Source organism: Ovis canadensis, chromosome 7 (genome assembly GCF_042477335.2).
Source record: "Ovis canadensis isolate MfBH-ARS-UI-01 breed Bighorn chromosome 7, ARS-UI_OviCan_v2, whole genome shotgun sequence".
NCBI classification, from domain to species: domain Eukaryota; kingdom Metazoa; phylum Chordata; class Mammalia; order Artiodactyla; family Bovidae; genus Ovis; species Ovis canadensis.
The window spans coordinates 106,211,602-106,223,854 of NC_091251.1; positions in this window are offsets into that span (position 1 = coordinate 106,211,602).

Here is a 12,253-nt window from a genome sequence, read left to right on the forward strand (position 1 = left end):
CATATGTACATCTATTCCTGCACATTCTCTACGAACAAGACAGTATTTATAGCCTGAGTATTAGATCTCTAAAAACAGTTTACACAGATTACACATTTACATTTAGCAGTTAGGACTCAGTGGTGAATCACTCATTTGTTTTTGCATTTTATATAATGCATTACCAATTTCACCCATTAGTGAGAAAAGAAACTGCAAAATGATTGAAGGTTTATGAGGGTATCACACAGAGGAGTCAGAATCTGGGTTTCATGGACTTTAATTAATCGAGCCATGTACCTCCTTGTGGGAAATGCTTATCTTCAGGAATTTTCTGTCACAATTCATCATTAAAGCAAATATGATATGCTTATCTCTTTGAAAGCCCAGATTTCACAATCCTCTCTTTCTGCTCAAGCCTCTTCCTAAAAAATCAACAATGAGTAGATTGGGTATGGGTGGGGGGAATCCATTATGTTAGGAACCCAAAAGACTGACCAGTATAAACTCAAGCATTTATACAAAACAGTTTTGGACTTCTTGGGTATGACTAAAACGGAAATTACACAGCTGACCTATTTACATCACAATGATATAGAGCAACTCAAATTAATGTTGTTGATTATTTGCTATTCACTGCACATTGAGCTAGTTCCTGGGGGAGGTGGGGTGTAAAGCCAAGGCAGTGCCCTGGAAAACTTCACTGATTGTTTGGAAATCAAACAAGAAAACATTATGCAGCTGTGGAATATAAACTACTCAGAGTTAAGACCGTCATGTGTCTTCATTAAACGGCACAGCACCTGGAATGTGGAGAGTCTTGATTCTTCGTACAAATTATCTCAAATAATTCTCACTTAACCCTGCCAACAGTAGTATTATCCCCATTGTACACAGAAGGAAAATAAATCTGAGAAAATACAATTGACAAAAGTAGAACCGAAACTCAGGTTAGCTGAATAATCTTTGCAATAAAAAGTGCATTACTAAAAGATAATTCAAATAGTATATATACACAGCAAAACTTTGACCCAGTTCTATAATCAGTTAATACTTTAATGGGGGAATTAATGCATGACAAAATAGTTAATAAGAATGGTTAAAAAATGAAGGTGTCAATATAACTTCATTAAAATTTTAAACATAAATATTTCAGGCATTATTTTGTGGCTCAGTTTTGATTTCCTTTTAGTTTCACATACAGTATATTATAATTTACTTGTTTCCTCTTTCAAGGTCAAGACTAGTGCCAATTGAAAATAATCCTGTATGAATCATGAAGATTTCTGATGGAGGGACAGAACATCTTCCTTTGGGAAGTTTCAAGGTTTCCCAGGTTTGCTGTAATACAGCTGTTCCTGCTCACTCAAAATTCCCTCTTTCAGTTCATGGTTCTTTGAGAGTTCTCCTAATTTCTGATTTCTCAATTCTTGCAGTATAAATATCTTCTAGAAGAAACCACCCTTCCGGGTTTGATTTACAGCCATTCTGTGTCAAGAAAAGGCATGTGCGTGCATTTTGCTGTGGATCAGAAGTCTTAAGCCTGCCCTGAGCACTCCTGGTTTCTGTCTGCTCTTGAATTTCGGCCTCTTGCTTCATCTTGTCTTGACATTCCTAGTTTTATTGACATTTACTATTCCACACTGATGTAATTATTCATGAATTTTCTCCCTTCCCAAGACATAAAGTGAACTGAGTTGTTCTAATCATAGCTGGCTATTTTCTATAGAAGATAACCTTTTAAGCATTATCATGGCAGGTACCAAACAAAAATGAGAATAGACGAGTCTTTTCTGGAATGTTAGTCCCAAAAGGGATTAGCCCAGGGATTCCCATTGGGGCAATCAAAACTGAAACATGCTTGTCTTGCAGGCAGATGACTTCTGAGCCATCTTGAGATGTTGCAGCACAAGGCAGCAATTATAAAAATCTAACTTTTGATGGGCTTCCGTACTTTACACACAGATCTAACGATAGAACCATGGATTCTGAAGTAAATGTGATACTTAGTATTCCACAGTGTACACTACGTTACTTGAACTGCATAGTCAGAGTAGATCTTTGCTGTCAATTCATGGCCCATGGTTTAATAGGAGGAATAATATATCTGAACACTGTTTCGCTGACTGTTTTAATTAAGAAACAGTGAAATTCATAAGCTCCTTTAGCAATGATTCAAAGTGTAATTATAAAAATGCTACTTCAGAAATTGAGGAAGATGTGGTATGGCCCTGAAGACTGTCATCAAGACAAGCCTTATAAAGCCTTATAAAGCATGCGGGTAATAGAAATTAATAGCAAGGGACACTGCAGTACTATTGCATTTGATTCAGCAATATGTAGAATTTATTTTAGTATAAAAATGATGAATTTTGTTACCTCTTTTGGTAGTGAGACTGGCATTGGAAAGAGTCATGTATAGGGTTTGGGCTTGTATTAGGGACCATAACCCCAGAGGCTTTACAACAGAGGATGTAGTTGGTAACCACAGTCATTATACACCATAACTTATAGGACTTTGATATTTACAAAAGATCAAAGTAAACTACAAGTAAATAATCATTAAAACTGTAGAGTTTAAAAATCCTTACTGAATCCTTAAACTCTGAATTAGTAGTATATTGCAATCTGTCATAATATGTTTAGCACTAATCTCACATGCTAGTTAAGTAATGCTCAAAATTCTCCAAGCCAGGCTTCCGCAATAAGTGAACCGTGAACTTCCTGATGTTCAAGCTGGTTTTCGAAAAGGCAGAGGAACCAGAGATCAAATTGCCAACATCCGCTGGATCATGGAAAAAGCAAGACAGTTCTAGAAAAACATCTATTTCTGCTTTATTGACTATGCCAAAGCCTTTGACTGTGTGGATCACAATCAACTGCGGAAAATTCTGAAAGAGATGGGAATACCAGGCCACGTGATCTGCCTCTTGAGAAATCTGTATGCAGGTCAGGAAGCAACAGTTAGAACTGGACATGAAACAACAGACTGGTTCCAAATAGGAAAAGGAGTACGTCAAGGCTGTATATTGTCACCCTGCCTATTTAACTTATATGCAGAGTACATCATGAGAAACGCTGAACTGGAAGAAGCACAGGCTGGAATCAAGATTGCCGGGAGAAATATCAATAAACTCAGATATGCAGATGACACCACCCTTATGGCAGAAAGTGAAGAGGAGCTAAAAAGCCTCTTGATGAAAGTGAAAGTGGAGAGCGAAAAAGTTGGCTTAAAACTCAACATTCAGAAAACGAAGATCATGGCATCCGGTCCCATCACTTCATGAGAAATAGATGGGGAAACAGTGGAAACAGTGTCAGAATTTATTTTTGGGGGCTCCAAAATCACTGCAGATGGTTATTGCAGCCATGAAATTAAAAGACACTTACTCCTTGGAAGAAAAGTTATGACCAACGTAGATAGCATATTCAAAACCAGAGACATTACTTTGCCGATTAAGGTCCATCTAGTCAAGGCTATGGTTTTTCCTGTGGTCATGTATGGATGTGAGAGTTGGACTGTGAAGAAGGCTGAGTGCCGAAGAATTGATGGTTTTGAACTGTGGTGTTGGAGAAGACTCTTGAGAGTCCCTTGGACTGCAAGGAGATCCAACCAGTCCATTCTGAAGGAGATCAACCCTGGGTGTCCTTTGGAAGGAATGGTGCTAAAGCTGAAACTCCAGTACTTTGGTCACCTCATGCGAAGAGTTGACTCATTGGTAAAGACTCTGATTCTGAGAGGGATTGGGGGCAGGAGGAGAAGGGGATGACAGAGGATGAGATGGCTGGATGTCATCACGGACTCGATGGACGTGAGTCTGAGTGAACTCCGGGAGTTGGTGATGGACAGGGAGGCCTGGTGTGCTGCGATTCATGAGGTTGCAAAGTCAGACACGACTGAGTGACTGAACTGAACTGAACTGAACTATATAATGAGAATATTGGGATCATGGCAAATGGTGTGAACTGTTATTTTGCAAAGGTTTCAAACACATATATTTTAAAGGCTTTTGTGTAATATAAGTGAATGCAATGTTAAATTTTTAAGGGAAAGACATACATTGAGAGATTCATTCTAAATATTAGAATTCAAGAAGCTATTTTCTCTCTGAATTAACTGAGTAAATTATTTTTCAGGTGCTGCAAAGCATATTTGTTGTTGATGAAGTTATTTTAAATTTCTTATGTATTATTTATAATAAAAACATGTAACATACCCCCATTCAAAACAGAATGTTTCTTGTTTCACATTATGTACAATAAATTAAGAAGTATATACAGGTTTTGAACTTTTATGATTTTCATTCATAGCATTTATCAAAAACTCTGAAGTAAACATTTAATCATTACACACTGTCTTTATTATTAGGAGACTAATCCCACTGCTCCCTCTGTTCTTTGTTTTTGAAAAGTGTGAGTTCCTAATAATGCTATAAGACTTAAAATTAAAAAATACAAAAGCCTACTAAGTGTGGTCAGAGTTTAATGGTATAATAAAACTCCTCTCTCTCCACCCATACATGTACACACATTTTTAAAATAATGCTATCAGTCATACATGTACATGTATGTATCTTATACATATAATGTACATACACAGATACATATAAGATATGTGTATGCCTGAGGTCCTTTGCTGTTAACCTGGGACTAACACCACTTTGTTTTCTGGCTATGCCCCAGTACAAAATAAAAAGTTTAAAGTTAAAAATAATAAAATAATGTTCCCTTTTTGACATTTATTCATCTGTATAACAGCTATGGATTAGTGGTATGTGGCCAGAATTTATGGTAATTGACATCATATTTAATTTTCAGATAATATTAATAATTTCCCATTTCTTGTGCTTAACCTACATAGTTATAATACTCCTTACTGCTACCCTTCAAGACTCTGATGATTAGGTTCACAGTTTCTAGCACCAATCAAAGGCTCTGTGTAGGAGTGTAGTGAAAGAGACTGGCTATTCCAAAGGCTTCTTCCAGATCTCGTTGATAAATTGGCACTTACTCTCCCACTCAGCAATCTTTGAAGGAAAAAAATTAATAAAACTCCCAGGCAGCACTAATGATACTAGTTATCATTCCATTTGGAATACGGGATAGAGAAGTAAATATAATTAATAATAAATTTCAATCAGCTAACCAATCACTAGCTAATATTGGAAATGTTACAACTAATTTTGTTTTTGTTGTTCAGTCGCCAAGTCATGTCTGACTCTTTGCGGCTCTGTGGACAACAGGGAGCTAGGGCCCCCGAGCTTCACCATCTCCCAGAGTCTGCCCAGATTCATGTACCTTGAATCAGTGATACAGTCCAACCATCTCATCCTCTGTCACCCTCTTCTACTTCTGCCCTTGATCCTTCCCAGCATCAGGATATTTCCTAATGAGCCAGCTGTTCACATCATAGACACAGTATTGGAGCTTCAGCTTAGAAACTACTAATAGTGGAATCATTCACACCTGATAGTAAAGTCAGTGGGTGAGAGAGGAAGAACAGGGTCCTTTGAGAGGGTAAAGGAATAGGAGGTGGGAAATGGGTTACTTGTCTATTTCTACAATTTTGAAATGGCCAGTTTCCTTCTCTTCAAAATTTCTTGAATAAAGCTGACTAGCCTCATAAATGCTTGTCCATTATTAGTAAAGTCATGGACATGTCATGCTGGGAGGCCTAATTTGATTGGCATAACACTGGTCATCTGCGGAGGAATTACCCTACCTTTGTGTTTGCTTCAGTGCTTCTCTGGCGGCTCAGTGGTAAAGAATGCATCTGCCAATGCAGGAGACTTCAGGAGACGCTGGTTCAACTGTTGGGTTGGGAAGACACCCTGGAGAAGGAAATAGCAACCCACTCCAGTATTCTTGCCTGGGAAATCCCATGGACAGAGAAAACTGGAGGACTACAGTCCATAAGATTGCAAAAGAGTTGGACACAACTTAGGGAATATACAACATCTATAACAACAAGTATTAGTTGACCATCCCAGTCTTTAAGTGGATATTTACAAATGCAGAGGAGCCTGGCGGGCTACAGTCCTTTGGGTAGCAAAGAAGCAAATAGGACTGAGCATGCACGTGCTAGACATGGTGCTTAAAAATACTGTAACACTCCATGGATGTGCTACCCAAGACACTGAATGAGTGCTAGTTTAAGCAAGGGAAGGATGAAGAGAGAAAAAGCAACTGCTCAAGGTCCCAGAGACAAAGGGAGGCATTGCCCATTTTTTCCATCTGTCATTTGCTGATTAACAAAATTACGGCAAGATCACCACAAAGCATAAAGCATTTAAGCATGTCACCTTACCCAGAGACAAAAGTCTTGGTACCTGAAGTGGGAAAAGATTAAATTTAATATCAAGGACAAAGGATGGGGCTCTAGGAGGAATCAGTTCAGTTCAGTCTCAGTACTGTCTGGCTCTCTATGACCCCATGGACTGCAGCATTCAAGGCCCCCCTGTCCATCACCAACACCCGGAGCTTGCTCAAAATCATGTCCATTGAGTTAGTGATGCCATCCAACCATCTCATCCTCTGTCATCCCCTTCTCCTACTGCCTTCAGTCTTTCCCAGTATCAGGGTATTTTCCAGTGAGTCGGTTCTTTGCATCAGGTGGCCAAAGTATTGGAGTTTCATCTTCAGCATCAGTCCTTCCAATGAATATTCAGACTGATTTCCTTTAGGACGGACTGGTTGGATCTCTTTGCAGTCCAAGGGACTCTCAAGAGTCTTCTCCAACACTACAGTTCAAAAGCACCAATTCTTTGGTGCTCAGCTTTTTTATAGTCCAACTCTCACACCCATGCATAACTACTGGAAAAACCATAGCTTTGACTAGATGGACCTTTGTTGACAAAGTAATGTCTCTGCTTTTTAATATGCTTGTCTAGGTTGGTCATAGCTTTTCTTCCAAGGAGTAAGCATCTTTTAATTTCATTGCTGCAGTCACTATCTGCAGTGATTCTGGAGCCCAATAAAATAAAGTCTGTCAATGTGTCCATTATTTCCCCATCTATTTGCCATGAAGTGATGGGACCAGATACCATGATCTAATGATCTAATGTTGAGTTTTAAGCCAACATTTTCACTTTCCTCTTTCACTTTCATCAAGAAGCTCTTCAGTAACCTCTTCACTAGGAGGGACAGAGCCTTGATAACCAGAAGACCAGGTTAAGGGTCAAAATATAAAAGCTGGTCAAGTTCCCCATCATCACTGCATCATGTCAGGATGACAGAGGCTGAGTGTCCCATACCCAAAACAGGCAAATTCCAGGTAAAGTGAGTGAAATCAAAGCACCCACAATTAATGACATGCTGCTCACACCTCTATGAGATCAAAGTCCCAACATCATAGATGTCCTGCTAGACTAACAGACAGCAGATTTTTTTTAAATTTCAAGAAGATTACATGAATGAGAAAGCAAGCACATGCAGAGAGACAGCTACAAATTCATTAGATTCTTATGTCTATGTATTAATAGTAGCCATTTATGTATTTTTGAAAATGAATTGGGGTCTGGGAGAAACATAACTGGTCTGAACACTTCAGTTGTTCCTAGTTAAATGATTTAGAAGTAAAGGCTGAAATAACAGCAAAATTTCCCATTTCGAGCTAAAAACAACAACGTAAGTGAAGCAAATTTGTAACTGATACCCCAAAAAAATGAACATAAGAAAAATATGATCTCAACCATGTGGAATTATTTTGTATTGCATCACAGATACCAGGAAAGACATTGGGATTACCTCCTATTGAGGATTGATTATACTTGCTACTTTCCGTGCATTATTCCTCTACCAGACTGTGTACAGCAGTTCATTTTTGTTTCTTTATTTTACTCATCAAACTAGTGACTACATTAACTACCTTGGTTTATTTCCCATATGATTAAGGCTATAATGCAGCTGGACAAGGAAAACTTGACAATATAAACCCAAAAAGAAAATATAAATCTAAGGAGAAATTCAAAGCAAAGGATTTGCGGATTTGGGACAGAACATGTCCACTAGTACAATACTAGAATTTTCTTTCTCAAATGATTTTATGTGAAGTTTTTTGCAATAAATCTCTGGAAATGTTGCAGTGGCTAGGAGACTGGAGAATGATACAACTGTGTTAATTAAAGCTTTGTGTATGACTCTGTGTTTTAACTGACAGAAATGCCACAAAATAATGAAAATTAGCCTAATGAAAATCCTGTCAATAAATTTTCACCATACTCTATGAAATAGGCATTACTATAATCTCAGTTTTCTAAATGTATTAATTGAAACTTAATGTGCTTAATTAATCAGATGAGGACAAATAGTATGTCACAGAGTTAAGCTCTGTTGTCAGAGAGAGCAGATTTCCTGTCCATTTTCTTATGTAATCTCAGAATTATTGTCCAGGTGTAAAACACAATGAGGACTTCCCTGGAGGCTCAGTTGTAAAGAATCTTGCCAATGCAAAGGACATGGTTGGATTCCTGGGTCAGGAAGATCCCCTGGAGGAGGAAATGGCAACCCACTCCAGTATTCTTGCCTGGGAAATCCCATGATCAGAGGAGCCTGGCAGGCTACAATCGATGGGGCCGCAAAAGAGTTGGACACAGTAAATAAACAACAAATATTAGAGATTCAAGAGTGTTGTTTACAAGGACTGTCACCCTGAGGGAGACACTTACCATCTCTGGTCCTCTGTAAGAAAATACAGTGGCTGGATTGGATAATTAATTGCTGAGGTATATGGGAGAGCACAGAGGTGTGTCAAATAACTCTATCAGTGTGTCAAATACCAAATACCAGTGTCAAATACCTCTAAGATGTCATAGGTGAATTCCTGTTCAAAAGTAAGAAGACAAACCACATGTGATTTGAGCCTCCCCAATCCAGCCCTCCGCAAAACTGCATCAAGAAAGTGTGGTAAATAAAGTAGGTCACATTATATCCCACATTGAAAGCGAAGTCGATCACAATGAATGAGACTTGGAAACCCAAGTTGTTCAAGGTTCCATTGACAATATGAGCTCAAGAAATACTTCTATCCCCAGTTGCTTGGAAATGTTATTACCAAAATCAGAGCAATTTCCAAAAAATGCTGCTTTGTAGAAGAAACATGATTAAACTAGGAATCAATCTGGCTTCAGCTCTGTAAGAAACTGAGACAGTGACCTTGGTCAAATTATCAAAAATTTTTGGGCCTCAATATGCTCATTTTCAAAATAAAGGAGTTGCAGGTAAACCTACCATTTCTCCCTTTTCTAAAATATGTTCTTATATCAATAGGTGAACACCCATATGGCAGGAGAATATAAGAAAGTGAAACCGTGTTCTATGCTCAGTCATGTCCAACTCTGCCTCCCCATGAACTGTAGCCTGCCTGGCTCCTCTGTCCTGGGAATTTTCCAGGCAAGAATACTGGAGCAGATTGCCATTTCCTATTCCAGGGGATCATCCCAACCCAGGGATTGAACCCCCATCTCTTTCATCTCCTGCATTGGCAGGCAGATTCTTTACCACTAGCACCACCTAAGAAGCCCTGAAACTGTGTGCTGGGTGTCATTAAGAAGAATATCTAATCGCTATTGTTTGAAAGCTTTGCGTATATCCAAAGAATGAAAACATCTGTCTTGTAAATTTAAGCTATTATGCAATATCACAGCTTAAAAACTGGTTCCAAGTGTTAAAACTCATCTTTAATTGTAAAACATAAAATACTTTTAATACAAAATTTTAAGAATTAGCAAACTCTAGGTTTTAGATGCTGTATTTTTTTTTAATATCACGGATAAATTTTGTGGCGTGCCACAGTCCATGGGATCAGAAAGAGAAGGACACGACTGAGCAACTGAACTGAACTGAATAAATTTTTGACAAATGCACCTGAAATCAATGGATTTATCTAAGAACCCAAAGTGAATCAGAAATACTTACAATTTAAGTTTATAATCCAGTTAGAGAGAAATATCATTGTTCAGGGACAGAGTACCAAAAAGCATTTTATGGAAACAAATTGCCTCATAGGGTCTGGCCGAGATTTTGTTTCTGAGAACGTGGTTTCTCAAGGTTTTTCTCCTATTGTCTCAATTTTTAAGGGAGTTTTATGTTTACTATTCCTTGAATAGCATCTTGAGCTATTTGGATAATGGGTGCTATATAAATCTCATAAACAAATGGCAAATGTTAGAAAATATTAAATGGGAGTACATTAAAATGAAGTTTCATTATACTGTGTTTGACTTTGACAGTATTCATAAACCTCATGTTTAGATTAAATTCATTTTCAATGTAAAACCAGCTCACCACATGTTTTGGAAATGATTTTAAAAATCCAAACTTCCCTCTTAGACTGATCACAATTTTCCTAAATATTTCAGCTTTAAGCTGCAGCTGAAAAAATTTCAGTTGCAATAACCCAAATTATTCTTTAAAGACTTAGATTATTTACACTGAATGTGTATAAATCTTCTATCACCAGGGTATTAGAAATGACGTTTTAATTTCCTAAAGTTCATGGGTTCAAGCACAAAATATGAAAAAGGATGATTTATGAAGTTGGTGGGACTAGATAAAAGCAACAAAGAGGCTGTATGGAAAACGTATGACTCTGAGAGCTGTTTTCAAATTTTTGTCAATTAATTACAGAGACCATCTAAGGTCAGTAAACATATGTGATGAGCGCCAAAGAACAAAGTCATGATTTTAACTTCCTGAGACTCAAAAATTGAAATTTTTAATGCAGGTTAACAGGTAACCTGTAGTTTGATCAGAGACTCTCTGTGTGTGTGTGTGTGTGTGCGTGTGTGTGTGTGTGTGAGAACACACATTTTTGGTGGCAGGCATGCTATATTTAGCATTCAGAGCTTCCTGGTACAGGTAACATTAGTATAGCAGGGAAGGAGGGAAATGAATTAGATATATTTGCTCAAGGGCAAAAACTAACTTTAACCAAAAATCGTAAAATTAAACACAAATCTATCGTACTAAAAAAGAATACCAAGCAAAAGAAATTTTACACTTTCAGCTACATCTTGGCTAAATTAAAGGCAACATTTTTTAAAGTCATTCTATAAAGGGCTTATAGTTTTGCAGAATTAAACTCTCATAATGACTTGAAATTGTCTTACCTTGTTCAAGATAATTTAATAATGTCCTTTTGGGGTTGCAATGTCACGGAAATCAAGTTGTAACATTATTTAGTGTTTCCTACCTTTTTGCTGAATATTTTTTCTCTTAGGGTAAAATCGATAGTAGACTGGGAATGAAAATAAATCTATGAAATTGCTTTAACACTTAAGAAAATTGAAACTTAATTGAAAAATATGAGGATATAAGCATATAAACATGTACATCCATACACATATATCAGAAACTCCCTATGAACCTATTCGTGTCTCTATGCTGGGCATCCAGTAAGGTACTTAGCAGTTAATACAAGTGTTTTTGAATAAATGTATATTGTAGATTATAGTTAAGACTCTACTTGCCCTTGTAGGTCACAGAAGACTGATCAGTAATGTAGATTTAAAGGTCTTCCAGAGGCTTTCCTAGTGGTTCAGTGGTAAAGAATCCATCTGTCAATGCAGACGTGGGTTCAATCCCTGGTCTGGGAAGATCCCACATGTAACTAAACTCCATGAGCCACAACTATCTAGCCCGTGCTCTGGAGTCCAGGAACCACCCACTGCAATGAAGAGTGGTCCCCTCTCGATGCAACTAGAGAATGATCTTCACAGCAACGAAGACTCAGCACAACCAAAAACAAATAAATTAATTAAAAAATAAAGATCGTCATGATACAAATTAATTTGACATGTGGTTAGAAGGTACACATACAGAGGGGTATATGGAGGATGTTGTATAACATGAGCAAAGATGGAGGAGAATAAAAAACCATATGTGTGAAGGGAAGTGATGCCAAGTCCTTGACTAGAAGAGTGTTTTCACTTCGTACTTTATGCCTATGTAGGGTCATATACAGAGAAGGCAATGGCACCTCACTCCAATCCCATGGACGGAGGAGCCTGGTAGGCTGCAGTCCATGCTAAGGGTCGGACACGACTGAGCAACTTCACTTTCACGCATTGGAGAAGGAAATGGCAACCCACTCCAGTGTTCTTGCCTGGAGAATCCCAGGGATGGGGGAGCCTGGTGGGCTGCCGTCTACAGGGTCGCACAGAGTCAGACACGACTGAAGTGACTTAGCAGCAGCAGGGTCATATATGGCTTCCCAGGTGGCTCAGTTGTAAAGAATCCACCTGCCCATACAGGAGACTCAGGTTCAGTTCCCGGG